At 49.6% G+C, this 18604-nt stretch overlaps 1 protein-coding gene and 1 long non-coding RNA gene across 4 annotated transcripts in view; one reads left to right on the top strand and one right to left on the bottom strand.

Moving 5' to 3' along the window:
- The window catches only part of CMIP (c-Maf inducing protein), a 231038-nt gene that overhangs the window by 55274 nt on the left and 157160 nt on the right, over positions 1-18604 (top strand). The gene's annotated exons all lie outside the window — the stretch shown is intronic.
- LOC144310219 (uncharacterized) lies at positions 131-9173 on the bottom strand. 2 transcript variants are annotated; one of them, XR_013375920.1, is made up of 4 exons: positions 8787-9173; positions 6924-7079; positions 1179-1252; positions 131-316 (listed from the first exon to the last, which is right to left on the bottom strand). It is a non-coding gene; the product is annotated as an uncharacterized LOC144310219 (long non-coding RNA). The 2 variants fall into 2 exon arrangements; XR_013375921.1 differs by lacking the exons at positions 131-316; positions 1179-1252 and adding an exon at positions 5814-5980.

Consider the following 18604-nt stretch of genomic DNA (forward strand, 5'->3'; position numbering starts at 1 on the left):
AGAACTCTTCCCTTAAATATTGGAGCAGCTCCTGAATACTGCCTGGGCCCCCCAAGGGCATGGTCGGACCAACCATCTGTTTGGCCCTGTGCCACAACTACGTCTCCATGGCTGGGTCTTACCTGGGACCCAGGACCTCCAGACTCCTGTCTTCCTGTCTCCCTGGTCAGAGGATGGGCAGGAGCAATGTCCTCTGGTGGCTGGAGCATGACCGTGTGATGGATGGCATGGAGTGGACGGGCCTCCCCCTGCCTCTCTGGGTGGAACTCCAGGTGTCCTTCTCTCCATCTAGAAGTCCTGCCCTGGAGGCCTGTGCCTGTGTCTAAATTGATTCTGGTTGGCAAATAGAACCTCATTTTCTGATCAATTAACATTTACACTTTCGGACGAGGATGCTTTTCTTTTATCTCTGATGGGACATTTGGCAAAAGCCCGACTGGCTTTGGCTTTGGCTTCTTGCCCTGTGCGCACCCTGTCAAAGCATCCTCCCACCACACTGCCTTCTCCTTCCTCTTGTAATTTGTGTTTCTCATGGCCCATTTGGGGACAGGGAGACATCTCCTCAGAGTTGCCCCAGAGCTACCCCAGACCGAGTATTGGGGCCTTCACTTCCTGGGTGAGCACCAGAACGTAGCTTGGAGATGTACCCGTGACAGACACCCCATCTCCGGTGTCCTCACCCCCTGATAACAATGACGAAACCAGTAGGGATAGTGATAAGACCACCTGATGTTATCAAGGGCCCTGGGCTAAGCACTTAGTGTGGGTTATTTTATTTAATCCTTATGACAGCCCTGTGAGGAAGCACTGTCAGGATGAGCAGAGGAGTAAACTGAGGGCTGGCAGCTATAGGGACTGACACAGACTTGTCACCAGCCAGCAACAGCTCGGGGATTCAGGTCTCAGAGGTGCAGTTCCAGAGCTCCCTCTGCTCAGCTACCCTCCACCACCCTTCTCTGCTACTGTCTCAGTCCAGCCTGAGACTGACGGTTCTCTCTAGTTAAAAAAAAAAAATCAGACCTTCATTCTGGGAAATTTGAGAAAACACATTTGACCACAGAGAAGAGTTCGTGAACCCCTGTGTGCCTGTCACCAGCTTCCACAGTTACCAACTCAACAGCCATTCTTGTCACTGAACTACCCTCCCCTGCACCCTTCTCCCCTGACCACTGAATTACCTGGAAGTAAGTCCCTGACATCCTGTCATTTCATTAGAGATTACTTTCGTAGGTTTCTCTAAGAAATGAGGTATCTTAAAAAAAAGAGAAAGAAATATAAATGCAGTGCCATTCTCAATGCTTAATAAACTACCATATCCGTGATATGAGATGCCCGGTCAGTGTTCACATTTCCCCAGCTGTCTCATAAATGATTTTTGTTGAATTGTTCAAATAAGAATCCAAATACCGTCTGTACATTATGTTTGCTTAATATGGCTTCTGTGTTCCCGTTCTGTTGATTGCTTCCCTGTGGTGTTGTTGATCATGTTCCTCTGTGCCCTGTCCTTCATGTACATTTGCTGTACATCCTGTGGCTGTCTAGCTCATTCTGGACCTGTGCTGTCCAGTACGATGGCCACCAAGTACTTGAAAGGACCAATCTGAGTTGAAATGTGCTGTGTGATGTGCGCACCAGATTTTGAAGACTTAGAATGGAAAGAAGAATTTAAAATATCTCACTGGTGATGTGCTATGTGGATCACCTGTTGAAGTGATGATATGTTGGACACAGAGGGTTAAGAAGCGAAATGTACTCTTTGTAGGGGCTCTGTGGGCTTCCCGCACCTCCTGGGGCTGGGTCTCCAGGTGGGTATGATTCATGAGGCGGTTCAGGCGCTGGCTGCCTAGCCCATCTGTTCGCATAGTGGTCATCAGCCGTTACACACCAAGGGCGCGGAGCGCACGTAGTTTGAGTCTACCTTTTCTCACTTTATTCATTAGATGGAATTACTCTGAAAGAGGCTTCGCTTCTTCATCTGCCACTTGGTTGTTCTGATGCTCAGTGCATACAGGAAAGGCAGGGGGAGAAAAGCTTGCTTCTTCCCCTTTATACCAAGTTTTATGGTAATGAGCTGTTTTTTTAGGATCCTCCAAAGGTTTGTTTTGTAGTTTTTTTACTCTCCTATGAATTCATGGATTGACATTTATATTTGTTGAGTTGTAACCAAAATTCATTGCAGTTACCTATTCTGTTTGATGTTCAGATTGTCACACCTTTGGTTGGAGGGAGCCATTTACTTTGGTTTCTGTTCCTTGCCTAAATCCTTTACGAATCTCTTGAGTCCTTCATCTAGTTAGCCAGTCAGAGAGTCCCCCTCGACAGAAGCTTTCAGTGGGGCAGGCCTGTGGCCATGGCTGCTCATCAGGCCCAGGCTATGGGGGCTGCCTGCCAGCAGGCTATTCCTAGGTGCCACCTTTCTCTTTGGCCTCATTGCCAAGGTCCCAGCCAGAGGCCAGCAGTGCTGGCTCAGGCCCCACGCATAGTAGGTGTTCCGGAAACGGCTGTCCAGGGAATGAAGGGACTGCAAGCTGATCCGTCGCACCACCTGGCTGGATTGGATTCCTTTCCACCCTGGGATTCTCCAGGGAGGCTGGCTGGCAGATAGAGCTGGCCTTTGATTCTCTGAGCGTCAGGACACCTTTCTGGGGCTGAGCATGTACAGAGCTGGGATTAAGCCTGCAGGGTCACACTGAGGTGGTGGGATGAGCACTGGATCTGGACCCTTCTCAGAATGGGGCTGCCCCCGTTCCCAGACCAAGCTGTTTTGCAGGGGGCACAGGCATGAGTCAGCCCCCAACTCAGTTGCCAGACTCCTTGCTGGTGCGAATTTTTAAAATTCCAGCTCTCAAAATCTCCGGGTTTGGTTTTCAGTCCACTAACTCGCAGCCTTTGCACTGTTGTCTCTGCTCCAACAATATTGGCTTTGCTCTCCTTAGCCCTGGCCAGGCATCCTTGCCTCTGCAGCCCAGCCCAATCAGGGGCTGAAGGAAGGCTTTGTGATTTGGCCCCAAAATGGACCATGGGGCTTCTGTTCTGGTTGCTACTGCTAGTTTAAAAAACAACACAACACAACACAACACACACACACACACAAAATGCTGCCAGCTTTGTTGAAGCCCAGAGAATCCTCATCCCCAAAATAATGTGTTTGTTTGTAGAGGATGATTTCATGAACTTACTACACAACATCCGGTGACACTTCCCATCTGTTTGAGGGGTGGGTCTGTGTCTGGGTTTGTTGGGAGGAGGGCAGGTGTTCCAGCCCATGTGGTTAGGGGGTGGGGTGGGCAGGGAGGAGGTGAGGGACCAGGAAAGCTTCCCCTTTGGCAAGGCTTTGACCACCCCTGGAGGATTAGGGTAAGAGAAGTTTCCCAAAATGGCACTAGGAGGGAGGAAGAGGCAGCTGAAGTCAACCTTAAGAACACATTTGGCCCTGGGGGTGGGGTGGGGGTGGCAGGAGTGTGATTCTAGAACAAGTGCACCATGTGTGGCTACTTGTTAGTCTGTGACCTCGGATAAGTGGCTTGACCTCACTGAACCTGCCATTTCTACATCCACAAAGTGGGGATATTGTGAGGATAAAATGGGAAAACCCGTGTGAAGCTGTAGCATATAGTTCCTGCACGTAGTGGGCACGCTGTAATAGGTAGTGCTAGCGTAACCAGGTACTTGCGGTTAACTTGTGTGGGCTCTGGCTCCACCACTTAAAAACTAACTGCGTGTCCATGGATTAATTTCCAAACCTCTCTGCGCTTTGGTCTCCTCGTTGATAAAATGGGCTGTGAAGTATAAGTGACCAAATATGTATGAAATCCGTAGATGCTCGGCATGTGTGTGTGCTGTGTCAATGCTGGGCATTATCATTCTGGTTAATGTTAATACAAATATCTATCAGGTAAGATGACCAGAAACCCAGAATGGGGGGCCCTTTACTCCAGTGCCAGAAGGTGCCAGGAACAGCTCACCAGAGCAACATCATCAGAGGATCAGGGGCTATCTTCGTAAATCTCCCACAGTCCCGGAAGGAGGCCACGTCTTTCCCATTTCCCAGAGCTGGAAGCTGAGGCTGGAGACTATCCATGGCCACACAGCCAGTCACCAACAGAGCCGGGTATCCCCAAAGCCTTTAGCCTTTTCCCTGTGCCTTCTCCCAGCTGGACCGAAGCACGACACTAGCAGAGAGAAATGTACTGGCAACCAGCCTTTATTCTGTGCCAGGACATGCCAGAGAACCTGACCAGGATTTCAGGATCAACTGGGCAGGTGAGACTGAATCCTCTCCCTCTGTGCTCGGAGGCTTCAAAGTGACTCACAGCCCAGCGGAGCATCTCGGCCTCCTGGTTCCTGTCCTTGAACCTCCGGGTCCCTCCTGCTTTAAAATGTGGAAATAGATCACTGCTGGGTGGTGCGGACGTGTGTGGGGATGTGAGGGGCGGGGTGTGTCCGGTCTGGCTTTGAGGGCCGGGCAGGCGGGCACCACTTGGCTGCTGCTTCAGAGAACACACTATCGATTTTCTATTGAGTGCCTGAGAGTGCAGGGCCAGGATCGGGGATAATGAGAGGCGTGTTTCGTCAGTCTGAGAACAGCTTCGATAGCTATCAGGAAATCAGTTGTCGGCCTGGCAGGGCTCTGAAACCATCCCTGCCTGGCTTTATTTATTCTTTTAGCAAACGTGTCTCCTGCACCAGGCGCTATTCCAGGTCCTGGATGTTCAGCTCTGCGTGTCTGAACCAGTTCCCCCCCTGGGTGGTTGGTTCCTCACCCTTCTTCTACTCTGGCGGGGATGGGGGAAGCTGGGGAGCTGGGCAGACTGCCTGTCCCAGGTGCCCATGTCTCTGGGTTCAGCCACTGGAGGTAGCAGGTGGGAGGCTAGGGGATTTCCCCCTGCCTCTGTCCCCGGAATTCTGACAGCAGCTGCGACTCCATTGTGGCTCCACCTGCCACCGGACAGGCCCTGTGGTTCTGTCGCCAGCCCCTGGGCTTCAGGAGCTCTGCTTTCTCCTTCTGTGCCTCCCACCAAGAGGTGATGGCAGCGTCTTGCTGGTGCTGACCTCTGGGTCCCCTCATTGTCCCCCATTTGGTGTCTCAGCTATGCCATGCCTCTGCATCCATTTTCCTGCCTGAGAGCCCTTGGTTCAAACACTCCAGGGACTTCTGTCTTGGTGAAGACCTTGACTGATCCAGCAGGTGAAGATCCCATAGTCCTTGCTTCTGAGTGATTTCTAGTCCCATCACCCAGCTGCGGGTCTGGGCCATAGTTCATTTTCCCTTTGTGGTCTTCTGTGCAGGGAACTCTCTGCTACTTATCATACTCTTAGCCTGCTGCGGCCCGCAGGCAGTCTGGGCTGTCCCCTTAGCCACTTCTCTTTTCTGGCACCCCTGGGCCCTCGCTGAAGTACACATCGAATCATGGCTTCTAACCTCCAGTCTGCTGCTTGCTCCCCACCAATCTCCTGTAGGATCTCAGTCATGCTACACAGCTTTCTCTCCCTACAGCACACGCGCTCTCTTCCTGCCTGCTGTTTGCAGGCATGTACTCTTCCTAGGCTTGGAATCTCCACCTAGTGCTCTTCCTGGGCACTGTGACATCTGTCCCTCTGTCTTGGCCAGCTCTAACATAGGACCCAGCTCTGTGTTCCCTCTAGAAGAGGCCGACCCTGCCTCCCCAGCCTAGGTGTCTCATTGATGGCTGGGTACTCTGGACTCCTGGCTCCCTGGAGCCGGCACCAGGTCTGGCTGTTCATTGCCGAATCCAGGGGCCTATTGGGAAATAGCAAAGCACCTAGGTGTTTGTCTGTCTTAAGGAAATTCTCTTTCACTCACCTAGAGACATGCCCAAGGACGTGTAAGGGAACAGAGTGAAAAGCTAGAGATGGTGGCCAAGTTCATCAGTGAAGGACTAGGTTAATAATTTTAGTACATTTATTCTGTGGATTATGATGCAGCTGTGAAAAAGAAAAGTCAATGTCCAATGTGTAGCTGTGGAAAGATGTGTAAGACACATTGTTACACAAACACATAAAACACAAAGTATATTTTTTACATGTACATAAATGCCTAGAAAAATGATTCCAAGGAAACACCCCAAATTGATAAAAGGGATTATCTCTGGGGAAGGTGAGTGAGATTAAATCCAGGTAACGGGGACTTTGCTGCTTTTTGCTCTTTATGTTTCTGTATTGTTCGAATTTTTATGACAACATTCCATCCACATGTTAGCTGCATAATTGTAAAATAAGTGATGGGCTCTCAAGAGAAAGAACACCCCTTCCCCCATTCTCACATTTGAGCCACTGTGTCCAAGGAATCTCCCCTCAAGACACCAGGGAGGCTGGAAAACACTTTCCAAAAGAGCAGCAGCGACTCCCTTGGGAACATATCAGAAACGATCCCACCCTTTGGGAATGCCATTTTTGGAGTTAGATATTTCCTGGAGACTTGGAAGATTCAGCCATGGCACAAAGTTGGCAGTGGCTTGAAACATCTATTTCAATGTTGACCTCCCGCCACAACAATGGGAACCTTTTATAGTCTCGGATTTTCTAGGAAATTGGACACCAGCAGATTTGTGGAATTTCTTCACAGGCAAAGTCAATGAAAGGAGTCTTTTTGAGCACCACTCTACTCTCCCAACTCCACCTTGATTACTTGGATGTGCAGGTGTGCACGTGTGTGCTCACAAGTATGCACACACATGTGCAAGTATATATATGGTGGGGTGGAAGAGAAAGCCGGTAATGCAGCTAGGGGACTAGTTGCTCTTTTGAAGGCTCCAGTCAGTGGGATACTGTTTCCTAAGTTCCCTTCGAGACCCCCGTGGCTAAAGCCTATGGATGATCTCAGCCCTCCATTTCCTATTTGGCTCTCTATTTGGTTGAAAGATAGCTGAGCGCAGAAAATTTGTCACAATTCTAAAACTGACCTGCCATCTGCCAAGGGGTCAGCTCACCCGGCCTGCTGGCTCTCCTCTGGGCTTGTTGACACCACCGAGTTGGGAAATGAAGAGAGGTGTCAGGGTCATGAATGAAAACAGTGGCCTTATCGTGGAGAATGGAATACAGGAAATGCCCGGACCTGTCTGGGAAAGGAGGAGGGGACAGATGTGAGAGAGACTTTCCACTAGAGTCCCCAAAGTGATGAGGCTGGGCCGCACCCCTTCAGTTTGGTGAGAGGTTCAGAGACTGGCTGTGGACAAGGGAAGGAATGTCTGCAGTGCACTGCGTGTGAACCAGGCATGGTGCTGGGCTCCTGGCTCACATGACCCTGTTTATTTCCCAGGTAGCCCTGTGTAGTATGTGCCAGCCAGCTGAGCTCAAACCCACTGTCTACCTGCTTCCTGTGCTCTGTGCCTATTGGTATTGATTAAAAAATGTAAAACAAAACCCCTGGATTACCGGTCTTAACCGCTACAGCAAATGAGAGCAGAGCTTGGGCCCCCAGAGAAAGTCCTAGCCTCCTGGCCCCCTCAACTCACACAGTGCAGGAAGTGGTTTCTCTGGTCTGTTTTCCCACTCCACCACACCCTTGCTGGGCTTCCCGGCCCCCCCGGGCAGGCGAGGAAACAACATTGCATGGTACAGATGGTACTTCGACCAGGCTCCTGTCTGTGCCTCCTGCTTCCTGGCTCTGTGACCTTGGGTAATCCCTTAGCCTTTCTGAGCCTCAGTTTCCTTATTAATAAAGTGTAGTTGCTCTGGAGCTGAGACATTAGAATAAACCATATGTGGTCGCCCAGAAGTTGACCACTTTGAATCTACAAAATGGCAGTTTCATGTGGCTCTGCATATCTATACGCCATGGAACTGCCTGTGTGAGGGACTGCGGCCTGTTGGACTCTTGTTTCCTCCTCACAAACCCTCAAGGTTAAGGGCTCTGTCTTCCTGGACAGTAGTGGATGGGAAGTGTCTGCCTCGGGATGAAGAGGGAGCATTGAAATTGTGACCCCGCCCCCCGAGAGGCTCTTTCTGTGCTGAAGGGGGCCATTAGTCAAAGCCGTCATTATGCCAGATTTGGACAGTGGAGGGGAGTGGGCCCTGCAGGGGTGCAGCCATGGGCGCTGCCACAGGTGCTCTTATATGGCCAAGCAGTGTCATTTTAAATGTGTCATGTGCTGACAGGCACATCCTAGGCTGTTTGGGGAGTAAATGTGTGTGTGCTTCGTGGAGTCCAAGCATAGCTGACTCCTTTGGGGTGGGAGGCCGTGCTAGGTCTCCAGGGTCTACTGTTTGTGTCTCAGCTGGCTGTGTTGTTAGGATGCAGTGTAGCAGGTGACTGAGAGCCTGGGCCCTGGAGTCCAGCTGGTCAGCTGTGAGCCCCAAGTCTGCCTCTTGCCCGCTGTGTGCCCTCAGACAAATTGCTTCACCTCTCTGCATCTCACTCTCTCATCTATACAGGTTTCCACCTCACTGACTCTGTAAGACACAAAAAAGATGCTCCATGTAAGGGATCTGATATAATGCCTGGCATAGAGTAAGCAGTCTCTATGGAGTAGCTGTGAATGTTTACCTAAAATAATGCTTATTAAAAATCAGTATTAGCTCTTATTAACATGTAGGGCCTGATTCATGGAACACTGCATTGGGAATAATAAAGGTGACCAGAATTTCTCCGGGCCCATGAGTTAGAGATTCAGACAGCTCTGCCCAGTGTACTGTGTGATGCCAGGTAGCTCACTTAATCTCTCTGAGCTTCCTTCCTCTGTGAGATGTGAGTAGGAAGTAGGGAATTAGATTTATGAATATGGTTGTGAGGATGGAATCAGATGCCTTTTCTGGAAGGGCCTTACCCAGTGCCTGGTGTGCCGCAGGGGCTGCTGTAGTGAGCTTGTGGTTCTTACTCTAGGAGCCTGTGCTGACACAGTCCGTTGTCTCCCCTTGAGCCGTGGCCATGTATTGAAAGAGGTACCTGTAGAGGGCTTTTACCTGATGTGTTTGGCCCTGGAGGTTTTTGCATCCCAAGAATAGGAATGCACTTTCAAAAGGATTTAATCTGGGGGCAAATGAATTTTTGAGGAGCAGGAGATGGGCTTTTAAACCAAAATACTGCTTGCTTCAGAAGGGTTCTCTCTGTCACTTCCTAGTCCTTGTAGCTGTGGACCACAGGACCCCATCAGCCCCCTGGCCTTGCAGGAAGCCTTCCTGAGTGGCCGCTGCATCATTGCTTACGGAGCGGATGGTACTGCGCGGTTGCCATGGTAGCAGCAGGATGTGGTTCCTATGGTGATGGTCGGCAGCGGCAGGAAGACAGCAGAGGTTTCAGTTAAGTGGTGGCTCCGTGTTCGCCGCCCCCTGAACAGAGCAACATGAGCTGCCCCCACTGCCGCTCTGCTCCGTAAACTGGTGACTATTGAGGTTGCTGCCTCCCCGAAATGCTACCGCTGCTTCTTGGAAGGACAGGGCTGTGCAGGGGCGTTTCTGCTTCTGCTTCCAGAAGATAAGGGGCCCAAGTGTCTCCAGGGGCACATCAGCTGGGGAGGGGACTGTGCATGGATCCTGCATCCAGCAGGCAGGGTGTGTGGGGAGCTTCCCCAGAAAGCCCATCTCTCTGGCTCCCGGAAGGGGAGGCCACCTTTGTTTGCAGGCAGCTGTGGGATGGTGGACTCCCAAGAGAAACCCAAATGGTTTTTAAAACTCTCGTCATACCTTACATTCAGATTCCCCAAATGGTCACACTTTGCCGGGTGTGTGTGTGTGTGTGTGTGTGTGTGTGTCACTTTGGTTTTCAAGCAGGTGATATTGCTCTTCAGTTGAGGGTTGATGAGATCAGAGAGAGGGAAAAAAAAAAAGCCTTCTGAATGTTTCTTTTTCCTTTCTGTCATCCCAAATCTGACAGAATTTCCCTCTAGGAAGGTGAATATGTGATACAGTGAAATGTAGCATGCAGAATGATGTTTCTTTTTTATCTAGAAATGAGGGAGGGAAAGTGTGTAAGCAGGATTCAAGGGGTACTGTTACAATTTAAGAGTAAATCTGAAATTTAGGAGCCGCGCGGGCGGACATGGGGGCTGCTGGCTGGTGTCAGTGTTGGGCAACGCCCAACATTTACACTTGATAAGGCTTCCCAAGGGAAAAGAAATGTCAAGTGTCTCTGCCTCTTGCTGAAATCCTGTCAACCTAGTGTGGCAACACAATTCACTCATGTTGGTCAGGCGCTCCGATTGGTGATCGGTGATGTCATTGGGTTTCCGGGCGTGTGATTGGTGGATTGGATCCTACCATCAGAGCCAAGCGCCAGGTGGCTATACCTGGATTGAAACAAGAGGGATGGCTAGTTCTCCGGACATTTGTGCTCATGCATCCCCTGCAGGACACCCAGGCCCCCTCAAGTGCCTGTCTAAGGAAGTGGGAAGACCTCTTTCCCCCCCGAAACAGCCAGAGGTGGAGGAGTGCCTTCTAGCAGAGGCATGTGGCACCAGGATTCTGGATTCCGTCGGGGAGGGATCCCATTTAATTAGCACTGGAGCACACACTCCATGCTCTGAGACACTTTTTCTTTTTGAATTTGAGAATTTTTAAAAAAGATTCACAATTTAGGATGGACGGATAGATAGCAGAATTCGAGCATATACAGGTGACCATATACAGGTGTCAAAGTCACTTTCAGGTCAGGCAACACAAATAGAAAGCAAGAAACACTAGTACTTAAAAAAAAAAAAAAAAAAAAAAAAAAAAAGACATTTCTCCTGCCCAGAACTGACCACTGTTAATATTTTATTCTCCTTGCTTTGTCTTTTTTTTTAAAATTTTTATTTATTTATGATAGTCACACACAGAGAGAGAGAGAGAGAGGCAGAGACATAGGCAGAGGGAGAAGCAGGCTCCATGCACCGGGAGCCCGACGTGGGATTCGATCCCGGGTCTCCAGGATCGCACCCTGGGCCAAAGGCAGGCGCCAAACCACTGCGCCACCCAGGGATCCCCTTGCTTTGTCTTTTTAAGCAAAGGAATAAAATATTACCGGAGAAGTTATGATTACCTTGACATTCACCTGTAGTTCACTACCTGCCTCTAGGTACCCCTCTTCGTAAATTTGGTGTGGGTATTTCCATTAGACTTAAACACTTCCACATACTGTAAACAGTGCGTAGCTTTGTTTTGGGTATGTTTTTAAAATGTGCTCACAACTTGGCTTCTCCACTGGGCATTGTTGGTTTCTGTGTCTGAGATCTGCGTCTGTTGATTCATACAGATCCAGCCCTTTCTTTTCACTGCTTCAGAGTACCTCTGTGTCTGCCCTCTTGTTCTACTTGGGGAACAGCCACAGATGGGGGACAGGTTCACCCTGTCCTGTAAGTGGTCCTGCAGAGCCCACAATCACTCAGCTGCTTGGTGGGCTTGATAGCCACCCTACCCTGCCCCCATTTTGGTGGGACTCCAGAGGCAGGAGCACCTCAGGCCTGCCTGGTCCCCGGCCAAGCAGCTGACTAATTCAGTCTGTCGAATCCAGGTTTCCGAGTCACCCAGCCCAGCCATGTTTACCTGATTAAGTCACTGCCAACCCCTCGCCTCCACAAAGGGCATCATGGCCTATAATGCAGTCTTAAAAGGAAACGTGTTGACAGCGCTGTTGTTGGAGGAGTGCTGCGCCCATTTCCCCAACTACCTTCAGCACCTGGCTCAGCTGAGCACCGGGAGTCCCCATCCAGTGGCACTGAGCTCAGACAGCCTCCTTGCTCAGGGAGTGGGGACGTAAGGCTGACCTCATCCCTCAGCTCTCTCCCAGCGTGGGGGCCTCTTGAACCAAAAGTGAACCCCTGGCATGCTGGCAGAAACTCGCAGCTACCAGTTCCTGAGTCATTGGGACCTCAGGTGTGTGTGTGTGTGTACTTGTGACAGCATGCAGGCATCCGTCCACCACGGGTTGGGTCCTTTTTCCATCCCTTTGACTGTGGCTTCCTCTGACCCCACCTCTGTCCATGGCTTCATGGAGAACACTGCCCTGTGACCTGCTGAGGCCGTGCCACCATCCATTGCTTGTAAGAGAAGTCTGTTTGGGGGCCAGACAGAGCTTGGTTCTTCCTGTTGTCAGCAGGCATCTCAAGCCTCCAGCTCATCGGCTCTGGGGGTAGTGTGGTGAAGGAGACGGTCATATCTGGGGAAAAGCAAACGCATGCAGACCTGGACATCAGAATTCATCTGGTGGCCCAGCCTGCCAGCCCTGTCCAGGTGGGTGACTTTGTGTAGGGTTAACTGAGTCAGCTGTAAAGTGATGTCACGCTGCCACTTACCTCACAGCGTTATCAGAAAGTCCCGGTGGGATGACGTGCTCGTCCCTGTGCTGGGCAGGTGAGCATGGCCCTCTTTTATAGAGGTGGGAACTGAGGTGAGGCCAGAGAGGTGAAGTGACATGCCCGTGGTGGCATGGCAGTTCACGTGGCAGCCCAGCTCAGAGCCACCAGGAGGTTATCCCCGGCCACAAGGGAGGCCATTCTTCTTAACGGTGACGGTCTTCCATGTTCCACAGAGACCTTTTTTGCTTTATTTTTTATTTGGTCGGATACACATAACATAAAATTGGCCATTCTGGCATACGGTTCTGTGGCATTAGGGACACACACATTGCTCTACACCCATCACCACCACCCATCTCCAGCACTTCTCCGTCTTCCCGCACTGAAACACTGTCCCCAATAAATGCTGCCTTCACATTCCCTGTCCCCAAGCCCTGGCAGCCACCCCTTCTCCTTCTGTCTCTAGGAATTCTACTCCTCTCAGTACTTCATATAAGTGGAATCATAGACTGTTTGTATTTTTGTGGCTGGCTTATCTCACAGAGCACACTGTCCTCAAGATTCATTCCTACTGTAACGTGTGTCAGAATTTCTCTCCTTTCTAGATCCATGTCTGTGTGTGTACACACCATATTTAGCTCCTCTGTCCATCTGTTGGAGGGCGTTTGGGTTGTTTGCACCTCCTAGCTGATGCGACTAGTGCTGCTGTGCATGAGGGTGTGCAGGATCTCTTTGAATCTCTGCTCTCACTTTGTCCAGGTCTCCACCTAGGTGCAGGGAGCATGTTAGCATCAGGAGTAAAATAAAGGGAATGAAAAGAAAGCTCCTGACTTCCAAGAGTCCTCATCCTCAGGTCTATGGATAGAGTTGAGGGAATCTGTGAGCTTGGATGTGAAAAAAGACACTTTTATGGTCACTACCATGTACCTGGAATGTCACATTTCCTTTGGTGAGGACCGTACGCACAGATCTCTCTTCATACCCTGTTCCCACTCTTATGGTCATCTCGAATATCTTCACATTCGTCACCACTCCAAGGTGGTGGTAGTTGTCAGACTTACAGCTAGATCTTGTTACTTGATGCAGTAAAGAAGTCATCTTCCACTCTATCATACATTTTAAGAAATATTTTGATTATTATACTTCAGTGTGATGGGTTTCCTTTGCAATACTACGAATTTATTTTATGCATTTAAAAAGTTTACTCTCTGGGCACCTGGCTGGCTCATTTGGTGGAGTGTGTGACTCTTGATCTCAGGGTCGTGAGTTGGTGAGTTGGTGTAGATATAACTTTCAAAAAAAAAAAAAAAAACTTACTGTAAGAAAAGATCCAGATTCTTCACCACCCAAGGGCTCCAAGACACACAAAAGGTCGAGAAGACCATACCATCTTTCCCCTACCTGCGAGGACATGCAGGCTTCTGCATCTCATTGGGTGCACCTGGGTGACCCAAAGGTGCAGAACCAACCACCAGAGCAGGTTTGCATCATTGCTCCCAGGTATTTCCATGGAGGAGAGTCAGAGTTTCTTTGAAGGGGTGTCTGGGGTCTTCCATGCTTTTTAAGCCAGCCCCCAAATAAGAAGAGAAGTTCTACTTTGTAATCACCTTTTCTGTTTCTGGGATGGCCTTGGATGTGTCTTGAGTCTGTCTGGGCTTCAAGGAGTGAGCACATGGGGCTGTGAACTTTGCCATTCAGGAGCTGATTTTTTTTTTACTGGTGGAAGCAGTACCTAGGGTGGTGGTGCAGTTCAAACCCATGCACTCACACAGCTCTGAACCCAAAGAGGAGTGTGCTTCCTTGGGTTTGCCCGCTTCAGAACAATCCCAGATCACTCAATCCCAGATCATTCTTTAGCTGGTTGGCCCAAAGTGGGGCCATGATGGCAGGTGCTGGGGAACCAGATGATGGGGCTGGTAGGTTTGTGGCTGACCCTGGCTTGGCAGGGGGAAGCCAGGCTGAGTTGTTCGCACAACTTTGGCTTCATAGCCTGCATGTCAGTTTATCATTTATCATCATCAATAAGAATAACGATAAGGCCTGTTGGTTGGCTTCAGGAACGGATAGGTATCAGAAAAAGCAAGAATGATAAATGTTCATTGCAGAATATGGGTGACAAATGTGTGGATTCCCCCTTAAGAGCTTTTCAGCCATCTTCTTCTTTCTTTTTTGGCCCTATCACTTATTTACAGAGGTGCCTGCCCAAAATGAAGAGATCAGTAAGTCATCGCATCTCATGTCCTGTCAACCCAGACCATCAACTGAAATGTTGCCTGTGCCCCAGAAGCCCCCTTTGGGCTTCTCTCGAGTTAACTTTCCTGACCGCTGGGTGGCTATAGTTAGCTTTTCTGAGGTTTCAGCTTTATGGAAATCAAATCTCACCGTGCATATTCCTTCATGCCTGCCCTTTTCAGTGTAATATTGTATTTGTGAGATTCATCTATATTTTGCGTATAGCTGACAGTTATTCTTTTTGCTAGAAAATAGTCTGTCTTAAAAATATGTACCTCCACTGATGGTGGGCATTCAGATTGCATACATTCTTTGGTTTCTATGAATACTGCTCGGAGCACTCTTGCATAGTCCTCTTGACAATGTGTGCGTGAAATTCTGTTGGCTTATAGTTTGGAGTGAGCTGGTAATCACAGAGTTTGTGTAGATTCAGCTTTTGTAGATGATGCCAGATGGTTTTCTAAAGTGGTTGTACCAGTTTCTGCTCCTGGAAGCAGTACATGGAATTTCCGGTTACTTCACATCAATGCCACTGTTATTGTCAGTTTTTAAAAATTTAGCCATCTTTGTGGGAGTATAGCAGCATTCAGCTTTTCTTTATGCTTGAAAAAAATTATAGAATAATAAAATGATAGAATTTTAGGAAAAAGTGTGTTTCACAGTCTTATAACAACTTTATAGAAAAATAGTATTTGTGAGGAAAATGTTGAAATTATCACTTACCTGGCATTGGGAGTAAAGACACGTCTCTTCATACAGGCTGGCTGTATGTCCTGTGACCCTGTGGCTCCCACCTCTGCCACAGGCCCCATGCTGATGAGTCCTGGATAAAATTTAAAAAGCTGAGTATAGACAGAGACCCCACATGAGGTTGGGGTACCCTGTAACTGAGCTCCTGCATTGAGATGCATGGCACAGAGGTGGGCTCAGGCGTGGAGGAGGTCCTGCCTCATACCTCCTACTTTTGAGTCAGCATGGGAAATTGAAATAGCTCATTGACTTTTTGCTAATCCTCCTGGTAATGGCTCCCTGCTCCCTAGGGCTTTTCTCTCTGATCTAGCACAAATGATGCTTCTGTCTGGAGTTTCTGGCATATGTTGGCCATGGCCTAGCTGAGTTCCCCTGGCATGGATGGTGACCCTTGCTCAGGCCTGTTTCCACCTTCTGTCCCTCCCTCTTTGCTCTTACTCAACAGGTGTTTAGTGCCCATGCACTACCCATTCTCCATCCTTTCCTTCTGTCTGCTCATCCATCCATCCACCCATGCATCCACCAGCCCTTAGTGACTACTCATTGTAAGTCAGGCCTTGAGGCTAGCACGATAAATGGACTGTGCTCTTGGACTCTGAGCTGCTCCCTATACCTTCTCTTTGAGAAGACAGATAAGTAAACATATCCTTGTCAGACAGTGTGATGTGTATCATGGGATGAGCAAGGGGGAAAAGGAGAGGTATCCCCACTAAGTTAGAAGGATCGGGAAAGGTTTCGTGGAGGTCATGATGCTGATGCTGTGTCTTAAGGATGTTGTGGGATGGGCCCCGTGAGGTCGGATAATGGGGAAAAGTGGGCACCTGGGTCCCCTGATGGTGGGAGACATAAAGGGGAGTGGTCCCCGGCACACTCAGTGTGAACCTCTGTCACCAAGTGTGGGTGAGCTGAGTGTGCGAGGTCAGGCGGGAGATCCAGCTCTGGGGAGGTCACCAGGTGGGGCCTGCACAACCTTGCAAGGGTTGTGGGCTGGGAAGCCATGGGGCCCTGGAACTTTTACACAGCATGGCTTTCAGACTGAGGGCTCACCCCCAGAACCTGCAAGTCCATGGCCTGACATGGTGAGGGATTACACTGATGTGACTGAGTTCCAGATCTTGGGGTGGGGAGGTTCTCATGGGTTACTCAGGTAGGGTCCCTGTAGTCACAGGGAGCCACAGAAGAGGAGAAGTAAGGACCAGAGCAGAGAGGGGAGCAGTGTGCTTCAGAGTTGGGAGGAAGGGCCACAACACAAGGCATGAGGACACCTCTGGACACTGGACGAGGCTAGGTGACAGGTCTTCCTGTGGAGCCCCCAGAAGGGATGCAGCCCTGCCCACACCTTGACTGCAGCCCAGTCAGTAAGACCCATCTTGGACTTGCAACCTCCAAAACTGTAAAACAATAAATGTGTGTTGTTTTAAGCACTAAGTTTACAGTATCCCTTGTTACAGTGGCTGTAGGTGCTTGATGCGCATCTGGGAACCTGTGTACTAGGGCTGGGAGTAAGGATGGGCATTGTGTGAGGCTTTTGGGCCAGGGATGGTTGTACTGTCACCATTACGGGAGAACCCCCGTCAAGAGTTCATCTTCCCTTCAGGCAGCTGTAAAATGGTTTTCTTCATAGATAAGTGATTGTTACCATTAAGGCCAGGGGACAATTAATCTCATTTAGGTTCAAGGAGACTCTCTGGTCCTGATCCGTTCTGACCCAGGTCCCCGTGTGTGACGACGTTCGAGCCTTCTTCCTAGGAGATCCTGATCATCCCCAGACACAACAGGATATGAATAGAGCCCCGCTTTTGGTGGTGGTTGGGGGGGAATCCCTGTAAAAGTGAGGGGATCCCTCAGAGCCCTTGATGGATTTCCCGTTACTCATTTCTCCCATTCTGTTGGGCGGGAAGGTGGGGTGTTTAGTGAGTATCACTGTAACCTGTACTTTCTAAAGTCAAACAGATTTCTCTTGGTGGGAGTATTCCTCTTTGTGGGATCCGTGCAGCCTGTCTGACTCAGCGACTCACCCAGCGCTCTCTGCAGCTGACACTCCTGACAATCCACTTGACTCTCCTGCCTCCAGCTCACCAAGCCTGCTAGTTATTCACCTCCCCTCCCTCCCCAGAGGCAGAGCGGGAGCCTCTCCCGCCCCACTCCCACTCTCCCCGAGCTGGGGGCCTGTGTGACTGCTCCCTCCGACACTGGTGTGTCACCAGCAATGGAAATAACACCCAGCGGTACAGCCGGGAGCCTCCTCCAGATACTACCCAGGGCGGCATCACTGAGTAGCACTGTGTGCAGGCGCTCTGCTCTCTTTTACATATATTATCTTATTTGATCATTACATCCTCTGCATTAAATTTTTTTTTTCTTCTGACATCCCAGGGTTGATCACTGGAAGAGCTAAACCTAGCACCCAGCACATTCACCCCCTCACTGCCGTTTCTCTTCTTCTGCCATTAGCTTTTTTCTTTTATTTTTCTTTTAAGATTTTATTTCTCTGAGAGAGAGAACAAGCAGGGAGAGAGGGAGAGGGAGAAGCAGATTCCCCAGTGAGGAGGGAGCCCAACACAGGGCTTGATCCCAGAGATGATGACCTGAGCTGAAGGCAGACGCTGAACTGACTGAGCCACCCTGGCACCCTGCCATTGTTCTAATACTGTCTCGGATGGTCGCTATCATGGGTTGCATTGTGCCCCCCCAAAAGATATGTTCAAGTCCTAACTTCCAGGACCCGGAAATGTGACCTCAGTTGGCCTGGGATGCCTGCACATGTCATCAGTGTAATCCGGTCCGACCTTTGCTTGGAGAACTGGGTTCATTGGGTTCAAGATCATTCTCTTTGCTTCCAAATTAACTGATTTCAAGAGGTCAAACTGTGTGTTTTGTTTTTTCCTAGACTGGCTGATTCAAACCATTGCCACAGCCAGGAAAGGGGGGTGGGTGGGATTATTGACTAAGAAACATTCATTTCTGTTGCAAATTACTAGTTGTGGCTGGTTGTTGATTATCTCACCTCTGTTGCTATTTGTATTTAGAAATGGCTCATAAATTTTGCTTACGTGGGTCTGGTTTGTCCTCTAAAATGAAGCGATTGCATAGCCAATAACTCCAGAACCATACTGTGGCTCAATCGCTTCCATTTAATGGAGCTCCCCAATTGTCAGATTCGGAGCCGGGTGCTTTGCTTACATTACATGATCTGTCGTTGGCATAGTAATCTGGTGAGCTCCATTTTACAGACAAGGAAAGCGAGGCGGGGGACACCAGAGGTCACAGAGCTCATATGTGTGGGAGCTGGCTTTCCCACTGTGTTCTTCAGACTCAAGATACTTTTCTGTCCTGCTTGTCTTCCTGCTAACTGCCAACACGTTCATAATCAGACGACGGAGAGAAACAAA

Source organism: Canis aureus, chromosome 3 (genome assembly GCF_053574225.1).
Source record: "Canis aureus isolate CA01 chromosome 3, VMU_Caureus_v.1.0, whole genome shotgun sequence".
Classification (NCBI taxonomy): Eukaryota; Metazoa; Chordata; class Mammalia; order Carnivora; family Canidae; genus Canis; species Canis aureus.